The 24,003-nt window shown below is 48.0% G+C and overlaps 1 long non-coding RNA gene and 1 pseudogene across 1 annotated transcript; one reads left to right on the top strand and one right to left on the bottom strand.

Moving 5' to 3' along the window:
* Positions 1–7,389: 7,389 nt before the first annotated feature.
* Positions 7,390–8,149, top strand: LOC147118416 (uncharacterized; annotated as a pseudogene).
* On the bottom strand, positions 8,109–18,839 carry LOC147118417 (uncharacterized). The gene is made up of 2 exons (XR_015077905.1): positions 15,755–18,839; positions 8,109–14,384 (listed from the first exon to the last, which is right to left on the bottom strand). It is a non-coding gene; the product is annotated as an uncharacterized LOC147118417 (long non-coding RNA).
* Between the last annotated feature and the right edge of the window lie 5,164 nt (positions 18,840–24,003).

A 24,003-nucleotide genomic window follows, 5' to 3' on the forward strand; every position in this document is an offset into this window, starting at 1 on the left:
AGCCACACACATCCCTAGATGTTTTCTTCTCCTTCTTCTTTCCTCCCCCCACTTAAATACAAAGGGGGAGAAATTTGGTTGTTTGCGCCACCCGTTAGCGCCTAAAGAGGCCGATAAATGGGGTGATAACCAACAAGCGTCCGGGCACAGCGATCCCTGCGCCTCTCCCCATATTGAGTGGGCATTTAGCGCCAGCGCTAAACTGTAGCGCCTGCCTGCTGGCATATGCAGATCATGACGTCATTTCAGTGTGCAATGCCTTTGGGGTGCCCCGGACTGGAAATTCAGTGGCACCCCCCTCCGTTCTGCCGACTAATAAGGACAGCTTACCTGGAACATTCCCCAGTCGCTGTCGGGCTGCTGTGGTATAAAAGCGGCAGCCATTTTTGGACCACAACTTCTTCGAGAGATACAGAGAGTTGTTCAGCTGCACCCGGAGAGCCAATTCACCACTGAGCCAGCGCTGGCAGAAGAACTTCAGCCTTCTGACCATCACCTTGCTGTTGGTGAGCATTTCAAACGGGAAAACTTTCTGTGCGCACTTATTATGGGGGCTGCATTGGAGGGGAACGTCCTGCTGCTGAATCATCTTGAGAGGGCACAGAGATGCAGGGAGAGAGGGGCAGGCATGGCCAGATGGAGGAGGGGCAACAGACGTTGCCACACGAGACCTTACGCTGCCAGGGTTTTTCGACAGCAATTTTCATACGTGAACATGTCGGAGGAGCAGTGTATCAAAAGGCTGTGCTTTAGAAAGGAGGTGGTGACTGAGCTGTGCCACCTGCTTCAGCCAGATCTGCAGCCTCAGATAAGGTGCAGGACATCTCTGTCAGTGGCTGTGAAGATGACTGTTGCCATAAACTTCTACGCAAGTGGCTCCTTTCAGGCCGCAATTGGGGACATAGCCAACATCTTGCAGTTTGCGGTGCATTGCTGCATCCGTCAAGTGACTGATGCCCTCTTTAAAAGGAGGCGGCAGTACATCTCCTTCCCAATGACCCCGGAGAAGCAGCGGGAGCGCGTAGAGGGCTTCGCAGCAATAGCAGACTTCCCCATGGTGCAGGGCGCCATTGAATGCACGCACGTGGCTTTGCGGGCGCCTGTAGAGAATGCGGAGGAGTTCCGCAACCGCAAGGGGTTCCATTCCTTGAATGTCCAGCTGGTCTGTGACCACCGACAGCTGATCCTCGCTGTGATTGCCCAGTTTCCAGGCAGCAGCCACGATGCCTTCATCCTGCACCAGACTTCTGTGGCAGACCCTTTCAAGGCCCCAGCTCATCCAGGAGGCTGGCTTCTTGGGGACAAGGGCTATCCTCTGTGCCCGTGGCTGATGACCCTGCTCCGTTCGCCCAGCATCCCTGCTGAAGAACGCTACAATGCGAGCCATCAAGTGACGAACATTATTGAGCACACAATCGGCATGCTGAAGCAGCGGTTCCACTGTCTGGACCATTCCGGAGGAGCCCTGCAGTACTCACCTGAGTGAGTCTCCAACTTCGTGGTTGTATGTTGCATGCTGCATAACCTCGCTATCCTCTGTACCTAGGCAATGCCACCAGACATTGAAGCACCAGCAGAGGAGGAGGAGGAGGACCAAGACAGGAGGGAGGCACAAACTGGAAGGGCCGTCTGTCAGAGGCTGATCAGAAGTCGCTTCTGGGCCCCTCTCAGGGAATGCTTGCTGCCATTCCAATAACAGGAATGGAACCGTTCTGATACCCCAAAGCCTGTGAAGGGCAAAATGTATGAAAATAGCAGACATGGCCATTGTAAATAAAGAAAGTTGTTTATTTTACAAAATATGCTTCCTTCCAGCATGACAAAGCAAGGGCAACAGAAAGCAAAACTAACAGACTGCCACATAAGTGACTCGCACACCTGGGAGACTGTCCAAAACATCACTAACATTCAGACCAGCATCCTCGGCCTTGATTTCTACAAATAACAGGTATCAGCAGCACCTTCTACTTTTCCCCCCTCGATGGTGATCTGCTTCGCTTGCGAGATTGGCCCCTTCCCTCCCTGCAGCTCCTCCGTAATGGGACCCCAGTGGCTGCAGCAAGGCTGGGGGAGGCCTGTTGACTGTCCGAAAGTGCAGATGCCCCTGAGGGATGGCCTGGACGAGCTCTGGGCCTGGAGGGCCCGGCTGCTGACTGCTCCAACTCTGCATGGGTGGAAGCAGTCTGTCCTACAGGTGGTGGCAGCTGCAGTGGAGACGTGCCAGTGGTGGCATCAGGAATGCTGTCATCCTGAGAGTGGACAGCAGCTCCCTGGTCGGCCAACACACTGGCACTCTGACGGGGCAGCACCGCAGCATGCGCAGCAATCGGCTGGTGCACAGATTGCTGGCCTGCTGTGGTGCGGTGAGGGCCCTGGGGAATCCTGCCCGATCCAGCGAGGATGGCAGCAGTCAGTGCTCGCGTGGCCTCAATCTGCATGAGACCAGTGAATGACTGTGTGGCAGCACTCAGCACTTGCGTGGCAGGTGCGAGTGCTTCGGTGAAGCCCTGGACAATCCTTTCCAGTGCTGTCCCAAAGTCCTGCGCACTCCTTGCCAGTGCTGTCCTGAAGTCCTGCACACTCCTTGTCTGTGCTGCGCCGAAGTCTTGGACACTCCTTGCCAGTGTCTCGATGGATTCAGACATCCTTGCCACTGCAGCCATGAGCTCAGTGTGCCTCAGCCCAGCCTGGGCGCTCATTTCTGCAAGGGCATGCACCTCTTCTGCGCTCTGTGCAGCAGCACTCGCGGCCTGACTCGCCCTCCGGGGAGAAGGCCCCCGAGCTTCCCTACCCCCCCTTGCGTTGCTGCAGCCCGCTGGTTCCTGGAACTGGTTCCTCCTCAGAGCATTCCCCCCTGCTCCCCTCCAGGGAAGTAGTCTCCCCAGTCTGCAGATGGGCTGGCTCGCCTGAGGGTGGTACGGATGGTCCGGCTTCCTCCTGCTTGTCGCCTCCCGAGTCAGTGGCAGTGGCAGCTTGAGGGCCCGGCTCCCGAGCTGGTGATGCAGCATCTGAAAGCAGGGAGGTTGAAGAGTGGCTTTAGCGAAAGGACAGGGTGGCAGCAAGGGATGCATGAGTGCTGCAATGCTCTGACTTGGGTCCAGAGTGAAAAAGCATGCTGGTGGGGGGAGCAAGTGAAAGGAGAGAGTTCAAAAAGGTGATGACCTTACCACCGCTGTGCACAATGGGGTTGGCAGCTCCAGAGGTGACGGGACCACTCATCCGGCTTGCAACGACCTGGTGGACTCACTCCTCCAGGTCTGTAAGGGTCCACAGGTGAGGCCGGCCTCCTCCGGTACGAAGCTGCTCCCTGCAGTTCCTGGCCAGCTTGGCCTGCAAGAGAAAGGATGGGATGTGCTGAAGCATGCTGCCCTGAGCTGACATCACATGCCCCCCATGGTAGAATAGCCCTTACATTATGCACTGAGCTGACATCACATGCCCCCCATGGTAGAATAGCCCTTACATTATGCACTGAACTGAATGTGCATGTGCGTTTCCAGAAAGGGCCATGGGTGCTGAATGACAGCTGGCCATTGGGGCTTCGCGCACCCTCTGGCCATAAAGTGAGGTGGAGATGGAGGGATGAAGATGATTGTGAAAAAGGCACTCACCCTAACGACCCGAGTGAGGTCGTTGAACTTCTTCCTGTATTGCACAGGAGTCCTGGGCACCATGCTGCTGGAGGTGACTTTTTGGGAAACCTCCCTCCAAGCTCTGTGGTATTCGGTCTGATTAGGCCTCCTGCCATTCTCTGGGTACAGCACAGATCGCTGGCGCTCCACTGCGCCAACCAGAGCATCCAATGCCCCCTCGCTGAAGCACTGCGCTCTCTTCCTGACCCTCTCCATGTCTTGGAAGTTTTGGCCGCCACAGGTAGATCACCGCTGATTTTGAGGCCTACAAGGCGGAGTGTGGCTGCAGATGAGAATCAATCCGCCCCTTTAAGAGCTGGCCGGCGCCAGCGTGTCTAGGTGAAATCGATTATTGACAGCACCTGCGCTGCGCCTGCCCGCGGAGAAATTGAGTTGTGCCGCCGGGTTAGCGCCTCTAACTACCGTGCAGTGCCTGATTTAGCGCCGCGATCATCCTTCAGGTGCGCGGCAACCCAATATCGTGCAAGGTGGCAATAATTTGCGCCTGGCGCAAAACTTTGCGCACCGCCAATACTAGCACCCCAAACAGGGCGATACCCAATATTTCCCCCAAAGTCTTTATGAGAGTGCACCATGAAACACCCACCTGTAGAAGTTTTCCAATGGCTCTCCCTCCTTCTGAACAGATGTAGGATGTTTGTTTTTCTCCCCTCTCCTGTAATGGAGACCAGTTGGGGAAGCAGTGATGGAATGGCTTGCCTTTGTTGTTAGCTCTGGTCTGGTCTGGTCTCTCCTCTGGCACCCCAATAGTAGCTGCAGCAGCAACAGATGTGGTCTCGCCTCCTGGACACAGAGACATCTCCTCTCTTCTCCTTTCCTCCCCTCTCTTCTGGCACAGCAGCAGCACAAGATTCCTGGCTATCAGGGACCCCGGGGTTCATTCACCCACTCCCTGAGCTCTCTCACCTGATGTGTCAGCGGCTGCTGCCAAGGGCCGCGCATGCTCAGCTCACCTTCTGTTGTTCCGGTTTAAAGGTCAAGCCCCACCCCTCACACACTCCGATTGGCTGGAGGACCCGCCACCCGCTCGGTCCTCCAGCCCCACCCCACTCTTCCTATTGGTCCGGAGCTCCTGTCAATCACCCGGGCAGTGTGATCTGAGCATGCGCGGCCCTTGGCAGCAGCCGCTGACACATCAGGTGAGAGAGCTCAGGGAGCGGGTTCATGAACCCCAGGGGGACGCGGGACGCTCACACCCCGAGCTCAGGGAGCGGGTTCATGAACCCCAGGGGGACGCGTGACGCTCACACCCCGGGCTCAGGGAGCGGGTTCATGAACCCCGGGGGGACGTGGGCTGCTCACACCCCGAGCTTAGGGAGTGGGTTCATGAACCCCAGGGGAGGCTGCGAGATCTCAGCAGCTCAGCTCTGCTCGGTGCTGTGTGAACGGGCTGCTCCACACCCCGGCTGCTCACGGGGAATGCCAGTGCGGAGGGCCCAGTGCAGAAGGCCCAGGGTGGAAGACCCAGAGGAGAGTGTCCTAGGTGGGAGGCCCAGCACGGAGGACCCCAGGTGGGGGGCCCAGCATGAAGGACCCCAGGCGGGGGGCCCAGGGCGGAGCGGCTAGTCGACAGAAGCAGAGTCGGGAGATGCTGTGGGTGAGCATGCTGCATGGTTTCTAAAGTTGAAGAACGGTCTCGGGCCCGAATGAGTTCCAGCGGCCCCGCCTGTGCTCCATCTGGTGGCAGCTGTGAGGCTTTGTTTCGGTGATGAGATCGGGTTTGTGCGCCGCCATTTGGTGGAGGAAAGATAGACTGTTCCTATCTATAGTATGGTGCTTGAACAGCCATAAGATGGGAAAAGAGAACGGGATAAAAGTGAAAAAGGAAAATAAAAGACAAAACAAGGTGTGTCCGCAAGGAATAACGAATATCTTGATGGCTGGGTCCTGTGAGTGATAACAGCAAGAAGAAGGGAATTTGAGTACTCATTTTCTTCTTTTACGGGATTTGAGAAAGTGGTCGGCTTCTTTTCTGTGGAAAGATTGAAGACTGTGGATAAGGATCATGACATTATATGGTTGGATAACATCAAGTGAAAATGAGGAGTTATTAGAGTGTCAATAGGACTGGCGTTGAACTGGTATTTACTTGTTTTTGAAGAAGTTTCAGGTTCTGGTTAAAAGTAGTTTACTTGAAGTCTAAAGTGATTTTATGATATGGTTGTGGGATTTTGTATATTGTGGTGTTATTTAGTGTTAAAGCCTTCCTTAATCGAACGAACGCTCTAGTGAACGCACGCATGCAGATACAAATATATGCACGCACGCACGCATACGCACACAATGGAATTTACATTCGACCGAATGAAGGGCCCGCTCCCCAGGATGGGGGTCACTCGGTGAGTGTGAGGCCTGCCGGATGGATGAACGAATGCACGCACGCACACAGGTAGACAAATGATATGCACGCATACACAATGGAACTTACGTTCGACCGAATGAAGGGCCCTCACTCCCCAGGATGAAGGCCCGCTGGACAGATGAACGAATGCACGCATGCACGCAGATAGAAATGGCACACATTTACACAGTCATGCACATGGAACTTACGCTTGAGTGAACGAACGGACAAATGGAGGAATGAATGACTGAATGATTGAACAATGCCAGTTGGACGGGTGTGTACAGATTCTTGGTTTATTAAATAGTTGCAGTTTGTACTGTAAATATTATTGATTTACCTGTAAAATTTATTGTTGTATTTATATTGTTGACCATAATTGGTCAATAAATGTAATGGATTTACTATGTAACTGTTGAGTTGTATAAGTACTGTGGTACTTGAATGTTAAAATTAAAAAAAAAGTGCAACAGGTTATACCAAGCAAAAATAAAGAGTTACTAGATTGCCAGTAGGACTGGTATGTATTGTTTTTTACTATGGGTACCTGTATTGTTGACATTGGTTTTGTCTGGAAAAATTTATTATGGTATTTGTACTATTAATCCTAAAGCTGTTTCTTCTAAGGCTCAGCCTTATTGTGGTTAATGAATGTAATGGATTTATCATGTAATTGATGAATTGTAACAAGTACTACCAGATTTAAATAAAAGATTAATGAACCCCGGGGGGACGCGGGCTGCTCACACCCCGAGTGCGGCCCCAGCCCCCATTATTAAAACACTCAACATTATCCGCTTCACACACACCCGGGGTGGGCCTCAGGCCCCGAACAAGAGCCTCCGGGCCGGGCGTTTGCCCCGAGCGGGGCGGCAGCTGCGGGGCTTTCTCCCAGTGACATGCCCGGGGTAACGGCCGCCATCTTGAGAGGCTCAGGGGGCAGCAGGGCGTATGCGCGGCCCCTTTGGCCAGGAACCAGGAGGAGAGAATCTTGTTAATTTCTATCCTGGACTCACAGTGATGGCTTTTGTAAACTCCTTTCACAGGCTGTGAGAAAAGCAGCATTTACACACCGCAAACTCACACCAAACATCACATCAAGATCTGACAGAGTCACTCCATTCATCAGGACCCGAATATCATCGGCCTTTGAATGTGGAAGGAGAATTATTTGTCTGTTCTTCTGGTGGGAAAAGATTTCAAACATCAGTGTGACTTGAAAAGCACCGAGACACACACACCCGAGTGAGAGTGTTCCAGTGCACTGACTGTGGAAAGAGCTTTAACCAGTTACACAGCCTGAAAAAACATTGCGCCATTCACAGCGGGGAGAAACCGTACATCTGTTCTGTGTATGGATGAGGCTTCAACTGATCATCCAACCTGGAGAGACACAAGGACACCCACACCATGGAGAAACCATGGAAATGTGGGGACTGTGAGAAGGGATTCAATTACCCATACCAGCTGTAAACTCATCGACGCAGTCACACTGGGGAGAGGCCATTCACCTGCTCCATCTGTGGGAAGGGATTCACTCAGTCATCCCACTTGCTGACACACCAGCGAGTTCACACTGAGGAGAGACCGTTCACCTGCTCTGTGTGTGGGAAGGGATTCACTCACTCATCCCCGCTCCGATCACACCAGCTCATTCACACTCGGGAGAGACCTTTTAAATGCTCTGACTGTGGGGACAGCTTTAAAAGTTCTGCAGAGCTGGTGAGACACCAGCGAGTTCACACTGGGGAGAGGCCTTTCACCTGCTCCGTGTGTGGGAAGGGATTCACTCAGTCATCCGACCTTTTGATACACCACCGAGTTCACACTGGGGAGAGGCCGTTCACTTGCTCCGTATGTGAGAAGGGATTCACTCTGGTAGGCAACCTGCTGAGACATCAGCGAGTTCACACTGGGGAGAGGCCGTTCATCTGCTCCGTGTGTGGGAAGGGATTCACTCAGTCATCCAACCTGCTGACACACCAGCGACTTCACACTGGGGAGCGGCCATTCACCTGCTCCGTGTGTGGGAAGGGATTCACTCAGTCATCCAACCTGCTGACACACCAGCGAGTTCACAAGTGACTGCAGGGGTTGGATTCTGCTGTTATTGCTGTTAATTACATCCAGGACTGAACCATGTTCATTCTGACAGTTGGGGCTTGTTTCTGTGGATGTTAATAACCACTACAACTGGGCTGGAGTTCAATATTCTGGATATATGTGAAATAAATCAGTTTTGTTTTAAACACATTGTTGTAGATTTTTGTCTTTCCCACCTGAGTGTTTAACATCACCTGACTGGAGCTCAGAAAGGACAATCTGGGGGAGGATCGTACGGCGGGAACAGAACTTCAGCCTGGACACAGTCCTTCAGGGCCACACTGAGAGGGGCAAATGGCACTTTGGTCTCTATCATCTTCTCGGGTGAATTTCTCATGTGTGTTCAGGATGATTTTCTGCAACAATATGTCCTAGAACGAACAAGGGGACAGGCCATGTTAGATTTAGTAATGTACCAGATTTAGTGAACAGCCTCACGGTGCGTGAACATTTATCTAACAGTGATCATAACATGATCGAGTGCCACATTATGTTTGAAAGGGAGAAATGCAAAACAGCTACTAAGATTCTAGTGTTAGTTCAGGGCAACTTCAACAGGATGAGACAGAGACTGTCCACAGTAAACTGGGGAAATCTGTTAATGGGTAAAACGACAGATGATCAGTGGGAGATGTTCAAAAAATAATTTACGGTGATACAGAACCAGCTTCTACCCCCGAGGGGCAAGAGCTCTACTTACCAAAAAACCCCAGCCATGGACGACTAAAGAGAGAAGGGACAACATCAAACTAAAAGAACAAGTACACCGAAATACAATAAATAGCACAAATCCTGGTGATTGGGAGAAATACAAAGAACAACAAAGAGTGACAAAACAGACAGCAAGAGCTACAAAAAGGGAGTATGAAAAGAAACTTGTAAGGATTATCAAATTCAACACAATTTTTATTACAATTATAATTAGGAAAAAGAGGGTGGTCAGGAGCAATGTGGGCCCCTTGAAAACTGATAATGGTGACATTGTAAATGATAATAAGGAAAAAGGTGGACATGTTGAATAATTATTTTGCGTCAGTATTTACAGAGTGGAAGAGGATAGCATGCCGGACATCCCAAGGAAACTAATATTGAATCAGGGACGGGGACTCACCAAAATAGCAAAGAAAATAATGGCACTAAAGAGTAACAAATCCCCAGGACCAGATGGTTTCCAAGCCAGGGTTTTAAAGGAAGTAGGTGAGAACATTGCAGATGCCCAAACTATAATCTTCCAAAGTTCTCTCGATTTGGTAACCATTTCATCAGATTTGAAAATTGCGCATGTCACTCCGCTATTTGAGATTGGTGAGAGAGGGAAACCAGGGAATTAGAGACCAGTTAGCCTAACATCTGTTGTCGGGAAATTACTAGAGTCTATAATTAAGGACAGGGTGACTGAACACCTTGAAAATTTTCAGCAGATTAGAGAGAGCCAGCATGGATTTGTGAAAGGTCGGTCATGCCTGCTGAACCTGATTGAATATTTTGAAGAGGTGATTGAAGTAGATGGGGGAATGTCTATGGATGTTATTTATATGGACTTCCAGAAGGCATTTAATAAAGTCCCTTATAAGAGTCTGTTAGCTAAAGTTGAAGCCCATGGAATTGGCTGAGTAGCGGGAGACAGAGAGTGGGGATAATGGGCAGGGACTCTAATTGGCAGGATGTGACTAACGCTGTCCAGCAAGGGTCTGTGTTGGGGCCTCAACCATTCACCATATTTATTAATGACTTAGATGATGGGATAGAAAGCCACATATGCAAGTTGCCGATGACACAAAGATAGGTAGCATTGTAAGCATTGTAGATGGAAGCATAAAATTAGAGAGATATTAATACATTAAGTGAATGGGCAAAACTGTGGCAAATGGATTTCAATGTAGGCAAATGTGAGGTCATCCACTTTGGACCTAAAAAGGATAGAGCAGAGTACTTTCTAAATGGTGAAAAGCTAGAAACAGTGGAGGTCCAAAGAGACTTGAGGATCCAGGTACATAGATCATTAAAATGTCATGAACAGGTACAGAAAATAATCAGAAAGGCTAATGGAATGCTGGCCTTTATATCTCGAGGACGAGAATACAAATGGGTAGAAGTTACACTACAGCTATACAAAGCCCTGGTTAGACCACACCTGGGGTACTGAGAGCAGTTCTGGGCACCACACCTTGGGAAGGATATGTTGGCCTTGGGAGGAGTGCAGCGTAGATTTACCAGAATGATACCTGGATTCCAGGGGTTAAATTAGGAGAGATTAAACAAATTAGGGTTGTATTTCCTGGAATTTAGAAGGTTAAGAGGCGATTTGATTGAAGTTTTCAAGATATTAAGGGGAACTGATAGAGAGAAACTATTTCTGCTGGTTGGGGAGTCTAGGACTAGGGGGCAGAATATAAAAATTAGAGCCAGACCTTTCAGGAGTGAAGTTAGGAAATACTTCTACACACAAAAGGTGTTAGAAGTTTTGAATCCTCTTCCACAAACAGCAGTTGATGCTCGGTCAATTGTTAATTTTAAATCTGGGATTGATAGACTTGTGTTAACCAAAGGTATTAAGGACTATGGGGTAAAGGCGGGTATATGGAGTAAGATCTCATTGAATGGTGGGCAGGCTCGAGGGGCTGAATGGCCTACTCCTGTTCCTATGTTGCCAAGCTCTGGAATTTCATTCCTAAACCTCGCCACCTCTCTGCCACTCTTTCCTCCTTTAAGATACTCCTTAAAACCTACCTCTTTGACCAAGATTTTGGTTACCTGCCCTAATATCTCCTTATATGACTCGGTCAAATTTTGTTTGAAAATGTTCCTGTGAAGCAACATGGGATGTTTACTATGTTAAAGGCACTATATAAATGCAAGTTATTGTCTGTGACCACTTACACTTTGATACCAAATCCAGGGACCACTTACACTGTGACACCAAATCCAGGGACCACTTACACTGTGACACCAAATCCAGGGACCACTTACACTGAGGCTATAAATGGGAATCTGGGAGCCTCAGTGTGGAGAATGGTCATGGTTGTGAAACCAGCTCTAGTGAGGGTGAAAGGCGGGTAATGGACGAAGACATGATGGTGGAATCAGATGGTGATTGGTGGGGCCTGGTGACAGGTTGTCAGAAGCCCTTTTCAGGCAGGCTGATGACTGGATGTAATCTGCACAATACCTGGCTCCGCCTGTTCTTGTCCAAAATCACAAAGTCTAATGTCCGTGATGTCTATTTCTGTGAGAATTGTAGAGATGTGAAAGAAGAGAGGAAATCAGGCTCGGGCCAGAAAGAAGGTTCCTTGAATGAACAATTCATGAGGCTGTTTTGTGACTCGTCTGCGTGAGGTTCAAAAACATGAAATGGAAAAGGACGCGTCTAGTGACACTGGCATTGTCGATAGTGGTTTCTAACAATCACTATTTCCTCAGCCTAATATCCTATCGACTACCCCCAAGCACTGACCCCAATCCTGACCACTAAACCCAATCCTAACCAATAACGACTAGCCCCAACAACTAACTCCAATCCTAACCAATAACCACAAGCCCCAACCACTAACACCCAATCCTAACCAATAACCACGAGCCCCAACAACTAACCCCAATCCTAACCAATAACCACTAGCCCCAACTACTAACACCCAATCCTAACCAATAACCACGAGCCCCAACCACTAGCCCCAATCCTAACCAATAACCACTAGCCCCAACCACTAACACCCAATCCTAACCAATAACTACTAGCCCCAACCAGACCCCAATCCTAACCAATGACCACTAGCCCCAACCACTAACCCCAATCCTAACCAATAACCACGAGCCCCAACCACTAACTCCAATCCTAACAAATAACTACTAGCCCCAACCACTAACCCCAATCCTAACCAATAACCCCTAAACCTACACCTTAACCCCAGCCCCTGACCAAGGATTATTGACAGGGATCAATGGAGGAGCTAAAGACCTGATAAAGGAAGTATTTGAACCAATTATCTCGATTAAAGAAATAGTGCAAGGTATGTTAGTAACAAGAGATTAAATCAAAGAGACCATCAAAATCAGCAATGACAATTACAAAGATCAGAACATTTCTAAGGCTGTCACATGCAGTATGTGTGGAGTTTTTTTTTAAATCGGATCCAAGAGATGTTAAATGATACAGAAAGTAACAGATTTCAAATCTTATGCAAGGTAGTTCTGTAAAGGGGCGGTTCAAAGGAATTTCAGATGAGTGTAAAGTGAGACACTACAGTTCAGTCTATGACACCCACAAGCCGTGTACACAAATGGAACAAGTTTGGGGTTTGATGTGGTAGGTGAACTAGATGAGAACTGAAATAATCCAGAGTAAGAAAAGGCCCAAAAATGGAACAGTCAGTAACAGAACATCAATTAGTCTCCTCTTATCATGGAGAAATCAAATATTAGACACACAATGGGGCAGTAATTCCTCCCCAAATGCGTGAGTACGGAAGGGGTACTCGCACGTCTGGCCGGAGGAAATGCCAGTTTTCAGCATGCACAGCGCATGCGCTGAAAACCGGCATTTCCTCTCCTCTAACCCAAGAGGTGAAGAGGCTAGCACGTGCGCTGTAGGGGGCAGCGCATGCGTCTTGGATTTCCTCTGTTTTGGGGGATTTGCGCATGTCTAAAGGCCTCCGGTCTTTACGCTTGTAAAAAGCACACATAAGTATTTATTTTTATAGGTAAGTGGTGTTTTAGTGCAATTTAGAAAAAAAATTTCCACAGGTTTATTATTTTAAAGAATCTACAATAAGGTAAGTTTAGTTTTAGACCCTTTTTATTAAAAATTTATTTTTTCAAAAAAAAAATTGTTTAAATTATTTTTTTAACTTATTTATACTTAATTTAATGATTGGGATGTTTTTAAAATTTTTATTTAAAGTTTAAATAGTGTTTTGGCAGCCCATACTTTTCATGAGTTTGAAAGCTCTTACTGTCAAACTCATGAATGAGTTTCCCCTCCCCTGATTGGCTGCACAGTGCTCACCTGATCCCAGCCGGCACATCGCACTAACTACGCCGCTGGATCAGGTTAGCACAGTGCGCCGACAGCTGAACCGGGCCTGTGACAGGAAATGCAAGCAGGCCCGGGCTTCAGATGTCAGCACGCAGGGTGAGTGCAGATCGGGGGCTTGCACACACGGCAAGCCCCCGATCTAATTTCAGGGCCTGTGTGTTTGAAACAAAGCTGATTTATTTAATATTTGTCCAGAATATTAATCTCAAGCCCAGTTATTCTAGTTATTAACATCAGCAGAAACAAAGCCCAATTGCCAGAGTGAACATGGTTCAGTCCTGGATGTGATTAACAGCAGCAATAACAGCAGATTCCAACCTCTGCAATCACTGGTGAACTCGCTGGTGTCTCAGCAGAGTGCGTTACTGAGTGAATCCCTTCCCACACACGGAGCAGGTGAATGGTTTCTCCCCAGTGTGAACTTGCTGGTGATTAAGCAGGTTAGACTTCCAAGTGAAAACCTTCCCACAATAAGAGGTGAAAGATCGCTCCTCAGTGTGAACTCGCTGGTGTCTCAGCAGAGTGCATGACTGAGTGAATCCCTTCCTACACACGAGCAGGTGAATGGTCTCTCCCCAGTGTGAGTGCGTTGGTGGGTCAGCGGGTCGCTTGTGTTTTTAAAGCTCTTCTCACAGTCAGAACATCTAAATGGTCTCTTAACAGTGCGAACAAGTTGGTGAGTCAGAAGATGGGATGACTGAGTGAATCCCTTCCCACACACAGAACAGGTGAACGGCCTCTCCCCAGTGTGAACTTGCTGGTGTATCTGGAGATGGTATAACTGAGTGAATCCCTTCCCACATTCAATACACATGAGTGCGCCGATGAGTTTCCAGCTTGGATGGATAATTGAATCTCTTCCCACAGTCCCCACATTTCCATGGTTTCTACGTGGTGCGGGAGTCCTTGTGTCTCTCCAGGTTGGACGATCGGTTGAAGCCTCGTCCACACACAGAACACGTGTATGGTTTCTCCCCGCTGTGAATGGTGCGATGTTTTTTCAGGTTGTGTAACTGGTTAAAGCTTTTTCCACAGTCAGTGCTCTAGAACACTCTCACTCGGGTGTGTGTGTCTCAGTGCTTTTCCGGTCACACTGATGTTTGAAATCTTTTCCCACAGACAGAACAGACAAACATTCCTCCTTCCACATTCAAAGGCCGATGATATTCAGGTCCTGATGAATGGAGTGACTGTCAGATCTTGATGTGATGTTTGGTTTGAGTTTCCCGTCTGTAAATCCTCCCCTTCTAATACCCTGTAAAAGGAGTTTACAAAAGCCATCACTGTATGTACAGGATAGAAATTCAGAACAGACTATTCTAGTTTCCATGGAACATTCTTTCCTCTCTTGTTCCCCCAAAGCTGTAAATCCCCGTCCCACACACTCTCCCTCCTCCGTGCTGAAATCTAAACCCATCGCACCATCTCCAACATTTCTTTCCTCCGCTCCCAGTTTTCTCCCTCCCTCTCCTCTGGTTGGGTTCAGTTCCACACCCGCTGTGTGCAGAGTGAGAATAGAATCAGTGAGTCAATGATTGTCTCTCCTGGTCACTGGGACCCTGAAGCCCCGCCCACTCTCTGTTCCTCTACCAAGATGGCCGCACATGCGCTGTGCTGCAGGTGGAACTAGTTCGTCTTCGCTCCACCAAGATGGCGGCGCGTAAATGATGAGCGGTTTTGATCGAGCAAGTGGGTCGGTAACCAAAGGTCACAGATTTAAAATAGTTGCTAAAAGAACTAGAGGGAAATGAGGAGAATTGTTTTCACAGGGAGGGTTGTTAAGGTCTGGAATGCACCATCTGAAAGGATGCTGGAATCAGGTTCCACAGGAACTTTCAAACGGTAATTGGACGTGTCCTTGAAGAGGACTAGTTTGCAGAGTTCTGGGGATAAAGCTGGGATTTGGGACTAAATTGGACAGCTCTTTCAAAGAGCCGGCACAGGCACGATGGGCCAAATCACCTCCTTCTGTGCTGTTAGATTCTATGATCAGTGTGAAGACGCTGGTGTCTCTTAAGGTGCTTAGAGCTTTTAAAGCTCTTCCCACAGTCAGAACATTGAAAGGGTCTCTTGTCAGTGTGAACAAGCTGGTGTGACAGGAGGGTGGATGACTCTGTGAATCCCTTCCCACACACAGAGCAGGTGAACGGCCTCTCCCCAGTGTGTAGGTTTTGGTGTCTCTTCAGCTCCCCAGAGCTTTTAAAGCTCTTTCCACAGTCAGAACATTTAAAGGGGTTCTCTCCAGTGTGAACAAGCTGATGTGCCAGCAGGTGGGATGATTCAGTGAATCCCTTCCCACATACGGAGCAGATGAACAGCCTCTCCCCAGTGTGAACTCGCTGGAGCTTTTAAAGCTCTTCCCACAGTCAGAACATTTAAAGGGTCTCTCGTCAGTGTGAGCTCGCTGGTGATGCTTCAGATACTGGGGGCTTTTAAAGCTCTTCCCACAGTCAGAACAGTTAAATGGTCTCTCGTCAGTGTGAACTCGCTGGTGTGTTTGCAGGTGGGATGAACGAACAAATCCCTTTCCACACACAGAGCAGGTGAATGGACTGTCCCTGGTGCGACTGCGCCATTGAACTTCTATTGCAGACGGGGAACTGAATCCCTTCCCACCGTCCCCACCTTTGCCGGTTTCGCCCCAGTGTGACGGTGCACGTGTCTCGTCAGGTCAGGCGATCGGCTGAATCCATGTCCACACACTGAACATGTGTGCGGTTTGTCATCGCTGCGATCGCTGCTTTCTCCTTCCATGTGCAAAGGCCGATGATATTCAGGTCCTGATGAATCGAGCGACTGTCAGATCTTGACGTGATGTTTGGTCTGAGCTTCCCACCTGTAACTGCTCCACTTCTATGACCCTGTAAATTCAGATCAGAAAAGGATCAGAGACAAACTGTTGTTTAATTTTCCTCTTTCCGACCCTAGGGGCAGTGAAGCTGATTTTCAGGCTCCAGTTGCTGCACAGGTTGGTTGAAAGGATCAGCAGTAATGGCAGCTGTAATACCCACAAGCCCCGGCGCTCCAGAAAGCGCTCTGTTGACGCTGAGTCCCGCGCATGTGCTCATGGCCCCTGCGCTCTCCCTCCTGCTCCACAAACGCCCGTCCCGATCGGTCCACAACGCGCATGCTCAGCGCACAAATCCCCGCGGTTGGAACATCGGGCGCGCATGCGGAGCCGCAACATCTGGTACGTGTGCGCGGTTCAGGTGGGGGCGAGTCGGTGTTTCGCCTCAGCCGCCAATGAGGTGCGCATGCGCAGGACGACCCAACATTCTTCCTGTCAGCAATCACTCCCTCGTTTCTTCAATAAAACCAGAAAATGCTGGAAATACTCAGCAGGTCAGGCAGCATCTGTGGAGAGAGAAACAGAGTTAACGTTTCAGGTCGATAACCCTTCGTCATAGACATAGAAACAGAGAAGATAGGAGCAGGAGTCGGCCATTTTGCCCCTCAAGCCTGCTCTGTCATCCAATGTGATCATGGCTGATCATCCAAACTCAGTACCCTGTCCCTGCTTTCTCTCCATATCCCTTGATCCCTTTAGCCTTAAGAAATATATCTAACTCCTTCCTGAATATATTTAATGAATTGGCCTCTACTGCCTTCTGTGGTAGGACCAGAGCGACGGACCTGGGTGAGGATTGAGGAGCGCGGCGGCAGTTAAAAGCGGCGGCAGCGAGGCAAGGCCCGACCAGAGCGACGGACCTGGGTGAGGATTGAGGAGCGCGGCGGCAGCAGCGAGGCGAGGCAACGGGGGAGAAAGGTAAAAAGTAATCCAAGTGTGACGTCACCAGGAAGCAGGTAAGTGATTGGTTGGTATTTCTCTTTTTTTAAACTTTAACTCTGGTTTATAGTTACTAAGGTCTCTCTTGTGTAGCGGGGACTGTTGGTAAACCATTTAACTGTAGTGTAATTAGTGGGATTGATTGATTTAATTTAAATTCAATTAATTAAAGGGTAAGTCATGGCAGGACAGCCCGGCCACGTGGTGTGCTCCTCCTGCGACATGTGGGAACTCAGGGACACTTCCTGTGTCCCTGACAACTACATGTGCAGGAAGTGCATCCAGCTGCAGCTACTGACAGACCGCATTGCTGCACTGGAGCTGCGTTTGGATGCATACTGGAGCGTTGTGAATAGAACGTTTACGGAGTTGGACACACCGCAGGTAGAGGTTGGACAGGAAGAAAGGGAATGGGTGACCAACAGGCAGAGTACTAGGCACAGGCAGGTAGTGCAGGGGTCCCCTGTGGACATCCCCCTCTCAAACAGACACACCACTTTGAGTACGGTTGGGGGGGGGGTGGCTTATCAGAGCAAAGCAGCAGCAACCAACTTCCTGGCACCAGGGGTGGCTCTGCTGCACAGGACGAGAGGAAAAAGAGCAGGAGAGCTATAGTAATAGGGAATTCTATTGTAAGGGGAATAGATAGGCGTTTCTGCGGCCGCAAACGAGACTCCATGATGGTGTGTTGCCTCCCTGGTGCAAGGGTCAAGGATGTCTCAGAGCGGCTGCAGAATATCTTGGAAGGGGAGGGTGAACAGCCAGTTGTCGTGGTGCATATAGGCACCAACGATAGAGGTAAAAAGCGGGATGAGGTCCTAAAAGCAGAATATAGGGAGTTAGGAGGTAAATTAAAAAATAGGACCTCAAAGGTAGTAATCTCAGGATTGCTACCAGTGCCACGTGCTAGTCAGAGTAGAAATAGAAGGATATTTCAGATGAATACGTGGCTAGAGGAATGGTGCAACGGGGAGGGATTCAAGTTCCTGGGACATTGGAACCGGTTCTGGGGGAGGTGGGACCAGTTCAAACCGGACGGTTTGCACCTGGGCAGGGTTGGAACCAATGTTCTAGGGGGAGTGTTTGCTAGTGCTCTGGGGGAGAGTTTAAACTAAAATGGCAGGGGGTTGGGAACCCAAACAGGGAGACAGAGGAAAGGGAAACAAGGATAAAAGCAAAAGATAGGAAGGAGAAAAACAAAAGTGGCAGTCAGAGAAATCAACGGTCTAAATCAAATGTGGCCACAGTAAATAATAATTCTAATAGGTCTAAGAGCATTAAAAAACAAGCCTGAAGGCTTTGTGTCTTAATGCGAGGAGCATTCGTAATAAGGTGGACGAATTGGCTGCGCAAATAGAGGTAAACGAATATGATTTGGTTGGGATTACGGAAACGTGGCTCAAGGATGGCCAAGGCTGGGAATTCAACATCCAGGGGTATTCAATATTCAGGAAAGATAGGCAAAAGGGAAAGGGAAGTGGGGTAGCATTACTGGTTAAAGAAGGGATTAACACAATTGTAAGGAAGGATATTAGCTCTGATGATGTACAATCTGTATGGGTAGAATTGAGAAATACTAAGGGCAGAAAACGTTAGTGGGAGTGGTATACAGACCTCCAAACAGTGAGGCGGAGGTTGGGGATGGCATTAAAAGGGAAATTAAAGAAGCGTGCAATAAGGGGACAGCAGTCATCATGGGTGACTTTAATCTACATATAGATTGGGCTAACCAAATTAGTAACAATACTGTGGAGGAGGAATTCCTGGAGTGTATACGGGATGGTTTCCTGGACCAATATGTCGAGGAACCAACCAGAGATCAGGCCATCTTAGACTGTGTATTATGTAACGAGAAAGGATTAATTAGCAATCTTGTTGTACGAGGCCCCTTCGGTCGGAGCGATCATAATATGATCGAATTCTTCATTAAAATGGAGAATGAAGTAGTTGACTCAGAGACTAGGGTCCTCAATTTAAATAAAGGAAATTACGATGGTCTGAGGAGCGAGTTGGGTAGGATTGATTGGGGAATGTCACTCAAAGGGTAGATGGTGGATAGGCAATGGCAAACATTCAATGACCGAATGGATGAACTACAGAATTTGTTCATCCCAGTTTGGCATAAAAATAAAACAAAAAAGGTGACTCTACCGTGGCTAACAAGGGAATTAGGGATAGCGTAAGATCCAAGGAGAGGACATATAAATTGGCCAGAAAAAGCAATAATCCTGAGGATTGGGAGCAGTTTAGGATTCAACAAAGGAGGACAAAGGGATTAATTAAGAAGGGGAAAATAGAAAAGCTTTCAGGGAACATAAAAACTGACTGTAAAAGCTTTTATAGATATGTGAAGAGAAAAGGATTGGTGAAGTCAAGCGTAGGTCCCTTGCAGTCAGAATCAGGGGAATTTATAATGGGGAACAAAGAAATGGCAGACCAACTAAATACATATTTTGGTTCTGTCTTCACAAAGGAGGACACAAATAACCTCCCAGAGATGCCGGGGAACATAGGGTCTGATGAAAGGGTGGAACTGAAAGAAATCAGTATTTGTAGGGAAATGGTGTTAGGAAAATTGATGGGACTGAAGGCCGATAAATCCCCAGGGCCTGATAATCTACATCCTAGGGTACGTAAGGAAGTGGCCCTAGAAATAGTCGATGCATTGCTAGTCATCTTCCAAAACTCGATAGACTCTAGAAAAGTACCCATGGATTGGAGGGTAGCTAATGTTACCACACTATTCAAAAAAGGTGGTAGAGAAAAAGCAGAAAATTATAGACTGGTAAGCCTGACATCGGTAGTGGGGAAAATGCTAGAGTCCATTATAAAACATGTAATAGCAGAGCACTTGGAAAGCAGTGACGGGATCAGACAAAGTCAACATGGATTTACAAATGGTAAATCGTGCTTGACTAACCTACTGGAATTTTTCGCGGATGTAACTGGTAAAATAGATAAGGGAGAACCAGTGGATGTGGTTTATTTCGACTTTCAGAAGACTTTCGATAAGGTCCCGCATAAGAGATTAGCGTGCAATATTAAGGCACATGGGATTGGAGGCAAGGTATTGACTTGGATAGAGAACTGGTTGGCAGATAGAAAGCAAAGAGTTGGAATAAACGGGTCATTTTCCGAGTGGCAGGCAGTGACTTGTGGGGTACCACAAGGATCGGTCCTAGGACCCCAGCTGTTCACAATATATATTAATGATCTGGACGAGGGAATTGGATGTAATATCTCCAAATTTGCAGACGACACAAAGGTGAATGGGAGGGTATGCTGTGAGGAGGATGTCGTGAAAGTCCAGTACAATTTGGACAGGTTGGGTGATTGGGCAGAAACAGGGCAAAAACATGGCAAATGCACTATAATGTGGATAAATGTGAGGTTATCCACTTTGGTGGCAAAAACAGGAGGGCAGACTATTATTTGAATGGCAATAGATTGGGAGAAGGGGAAGTGCAAAGAGAACTGGCTGTTCTTGTGCACCAGTCGCTGAAGGGAAGCATGCAGGTGCAGCAGGCGGTTAAGAAGGGAAATGGTATGTTGGCCTTTGTAGCAAGAGGGTACCGAGTACAGGAACAAGGATGTCTTGCTGCAGTTGTACAGGGCCTTGGTGAGACCACACCTTGAGTATTGTGTGCAGTTTTGGTCGCCTTATCTGAGGAAAGACGTTCTTGCCATGGAGGGAGTGCAGCGAAGATTCACCAGGCTGATACCTGGGATGGCAGGAATGACGTATGAGGAGAGATTGTGTCAATTGGGCTTATACTCACTGGAGTTTAGAAGATTGAGAGGGGATCTCATCGAAACCTATAAAATTCTGTCAGGCCTGGACAAACTAGATGCAGGAAGGATGTTTCCGATGGCCGGGGAGTCCAGAACCAGGGGTCATAGTTTAAGGATAAGGAGTAAGCCATTTAGGACTGAAGTGAGGAGGAATTTCTTCACCCAGAGAGTGGTGAACCTGTGGAATTCTCTGCCACAGAGGGCAGTGGAGGCCAGTTCATTAAAAATATTCAAGAAGGAGTTGGATATATTTCTTAAGGCTAAAGGGATCAAGGGATATGGGGAGAAGGCAGGGACAGGGTACTGAATTTGGATGATCAGCCATGATCTCATTGAATGGCGGAGCAGGCTCGAGGGGCCGAATGGCCTACTCCTATCTTCTATGTTTCTATGTAGAGAATTCCACAGGTTCACCACTCTATGAGTGGAGAAATTCCTCCTCATCTCTGTCCTAAATGGCTTACCCCTTATCCTTTAACTGTGACCCCTGGTTCTGGACTCCCCGGCCATCGGGAACATCCTTCCTGCATCTAGTCTGTCTAGTCCTGTTAGAATTTTATAAGTTTCAATGAGATCCCCTCTCATTCTTCTAAACTCCAGCGAATATAAGCCCAATCGACCCAATCTCTCCTCAAACGTCATTCCTGCCATCCCAGGTATCAGCCTGGTGAATCTTCGCTGCACTCCCTCCATGGCAAGAACATCCTTCCTCTGATAAGGCGACCAAAACTGCACACAATACTCAAGATGTGGTCTCACCAAGGCCCTGTGCAACTGCAGCAAGACATCCTTGTTCCTGTACTCGAACCCTCTCGCTACGAAGGCCAACATACCATTTGCCTTCTTAACCGCCTGCTGCATCTGCATGCTTACCTTCAGCGACTGGTGCACAAGGACACCCAGGTCTCGTTGCACTTCCCCTTCTCCCAATCAATTGCCATTCAGATAATAATCTGCCTTCCTGTTTTTGACACCAAGTGGATAACCTCGCATTTATCTACATTATATTGCATCTGCCATGCTTCCGCCCAATCACCCAACCTGTCCAAATCATACTGGAGTTTCTCGGCATCCTCCTCACAGCACACACGTCCACCCAGCTTTGTGTCATCTGCAAACTTGGAGATATTACATTTAGTTCCCTCGTCTAGATCATTAATATATATCGTGAATAGCTGGGGTCCTAGGACCGATCCCTGCGGTACCCCACTAGTCACTGCCTGCCACTCGGAAAAAGACCCATTTATTCCAACTCTTTGCTTTCTGTCTGCCAACCAGTTCTCTATCCAAGTCAATACCTTGCCCCCAATCCCATGTGCCTTAACTTTACACGCTAATCTCTTATGCGGGACCTTATCGAAAGCCTTCTGAAAGTCCAAATACACCACATCCACTGGTTCTCCCTTATCTATTTTACCAGTTACATCCTCAAAAAATTCCAGTAGATTAGTCAAGCACGATTTACATTTTGTAAATCCATGTTGACTTTGTCCGATCCTGTCACTGTTTTCCAAGTGCGCTGCTATTACATCTTTTATAATGGATTCTAGCATTTTCCCCACTACCGATGTCAGGCTTACCGGTCTATAATTCCCCATTTCCTATCTACCACGTTTTTTGAACACTGGGGTAACATTAGCTGCCCTCCAATCCATGGTTACTGTTCCAGAGTATATTGAATTTTGGAAGATGACCAGCAATGCATCTACTATTTCTAGGGCCACTTCCTTAAGTACCCTGTATGTAGATTATCAGGCCCTGGGGATTTATCGGCCTTCAATCCCGTCAATTTCCCTAACACCATTTCCCTACAAATACTGATTTCATTCAATTCCTCCCTCTCATTAGACCCTATGTTCCCCGACATCTCTGGGAGGCTATTTGTGTCCTCCTTTGTGAAGACAGAACCAATGTATGTATTTAATTGGTCTGCCATTTCTTTGTTCCCCATTATAAATTCCCCTGATTCTGACTGCAAGCGACCTACGCTTGACTTCACCAATCTTTTTCTCTTCACATATCTATAAAAGCTTTTACAGTCAGTTTTATGTTCCCTGAAAGTTTACTCTCATACTCTATTTTCCCCCTCATAATTAATCCCTTTGTCCTCCTTTGCTGAATCTTAAACTGCTCCCAATCCTCAGGTTTTCTGCTTTTTCTGGCCAATTGTTATGTCCTCTCCTTGGATCTTATGCTATCCCCAATTTCCCTTGTTAGCCACGGTTGAGTCACCTTCTTTGTTTTATTTTTGTGCCAAACTGGGATGAACAAATTTTGTAGTTCATTCATGCGATCTTTGAAAGTTTGCCATTGCCTATCCACTGTCAACCCTTTGAGTGACATTCCCCAATCAACCCTACCCAACTCACGCCTCATACCTTCGTAGTTTCCTTTATTTAAATTCAGGACCCTAGTCTCTGAGTCAACTACTTCATTCTCCATCTTAATGAAGAATTCTATCATATTATGATCGCTCTGACCCGTCAGAACTGCTTGTTCTTTAGTGTCAGCCAGTGGCTCAGTTGGTAGCACTCTTGCCTCTGAGTCAGAAAATTGTGGGTTCAAGTCCCACTCCAGAGACTTGAGCACAAAAATCTAGGCTGACACTCCAGTGCAGTGCTGAGAGAGTGCTGCACTGTCGGAGGTGCCAATTTTTGGAGTAGACGTTAAACCAAGGCTCCGTTTGCTCTCTCAGGTGGACATCAAAGATCCTATGGCACTATTTCAAAGAAGAATAGCAAAGAGATGGCATGAAAAAATATTGGCAAGGAAAACAAGTGGAGCCTATTAGGGACTATAAAGGTAACCTGTGTGTGGAAGTGGAAGACATGAGTATGGTTCTTAATGAATACTTTGCGCCTGTTTTCACAAAAGAGAGGGACGATGCAGACATTGCAATCAAGGAGGAAGAGTGTTGCAGTGGGGAAAGAGTTAAATGGACATCGCTGGCAGTTTAACTGAATGGTGTAATAAAGACCATGCTTTGCAGTAATAAGCTTTTTCCAAGTTGCTGAATTGGCAGTGGAGATAACATAGCCGGACATAGAACCAACAGAGGTCAGAGGTGCAACAACATCTTGACATATACTTTTCCGATAATAAAGGCGGTACTTTAATGTAACGCAGCGTAGGCAACCAATCAGTGAAGATGCATGTGGGCCAAGGTCCAATCGGGTGGCAGGAATGAATTGTGCATGAGATGGCCATGTGTATTGTAATGTATAAAAATGTAGTGTTTGCTGTGGCAATTTGTAAAGGTCTGGCTAAGACAGAGCAGACTGTTTCCCCACCGGTG

This window comes from Somniosus microcephalus, chromosome 4 (genome assembly GCF_052327205.1).
Source record: "Somniosus microcephalus isolate GS21.2 chromosome 4, FLI_Smic_1.0, whole genome shotgun sequence".
Classification (NCBI taxonomy): domain Eukaryota; kingdom Metazoa; phylum Chordata; class Chondrichthyes; order Squaliformes; family Somniosidae; genus Somniosus; species Somniosus microcephalus.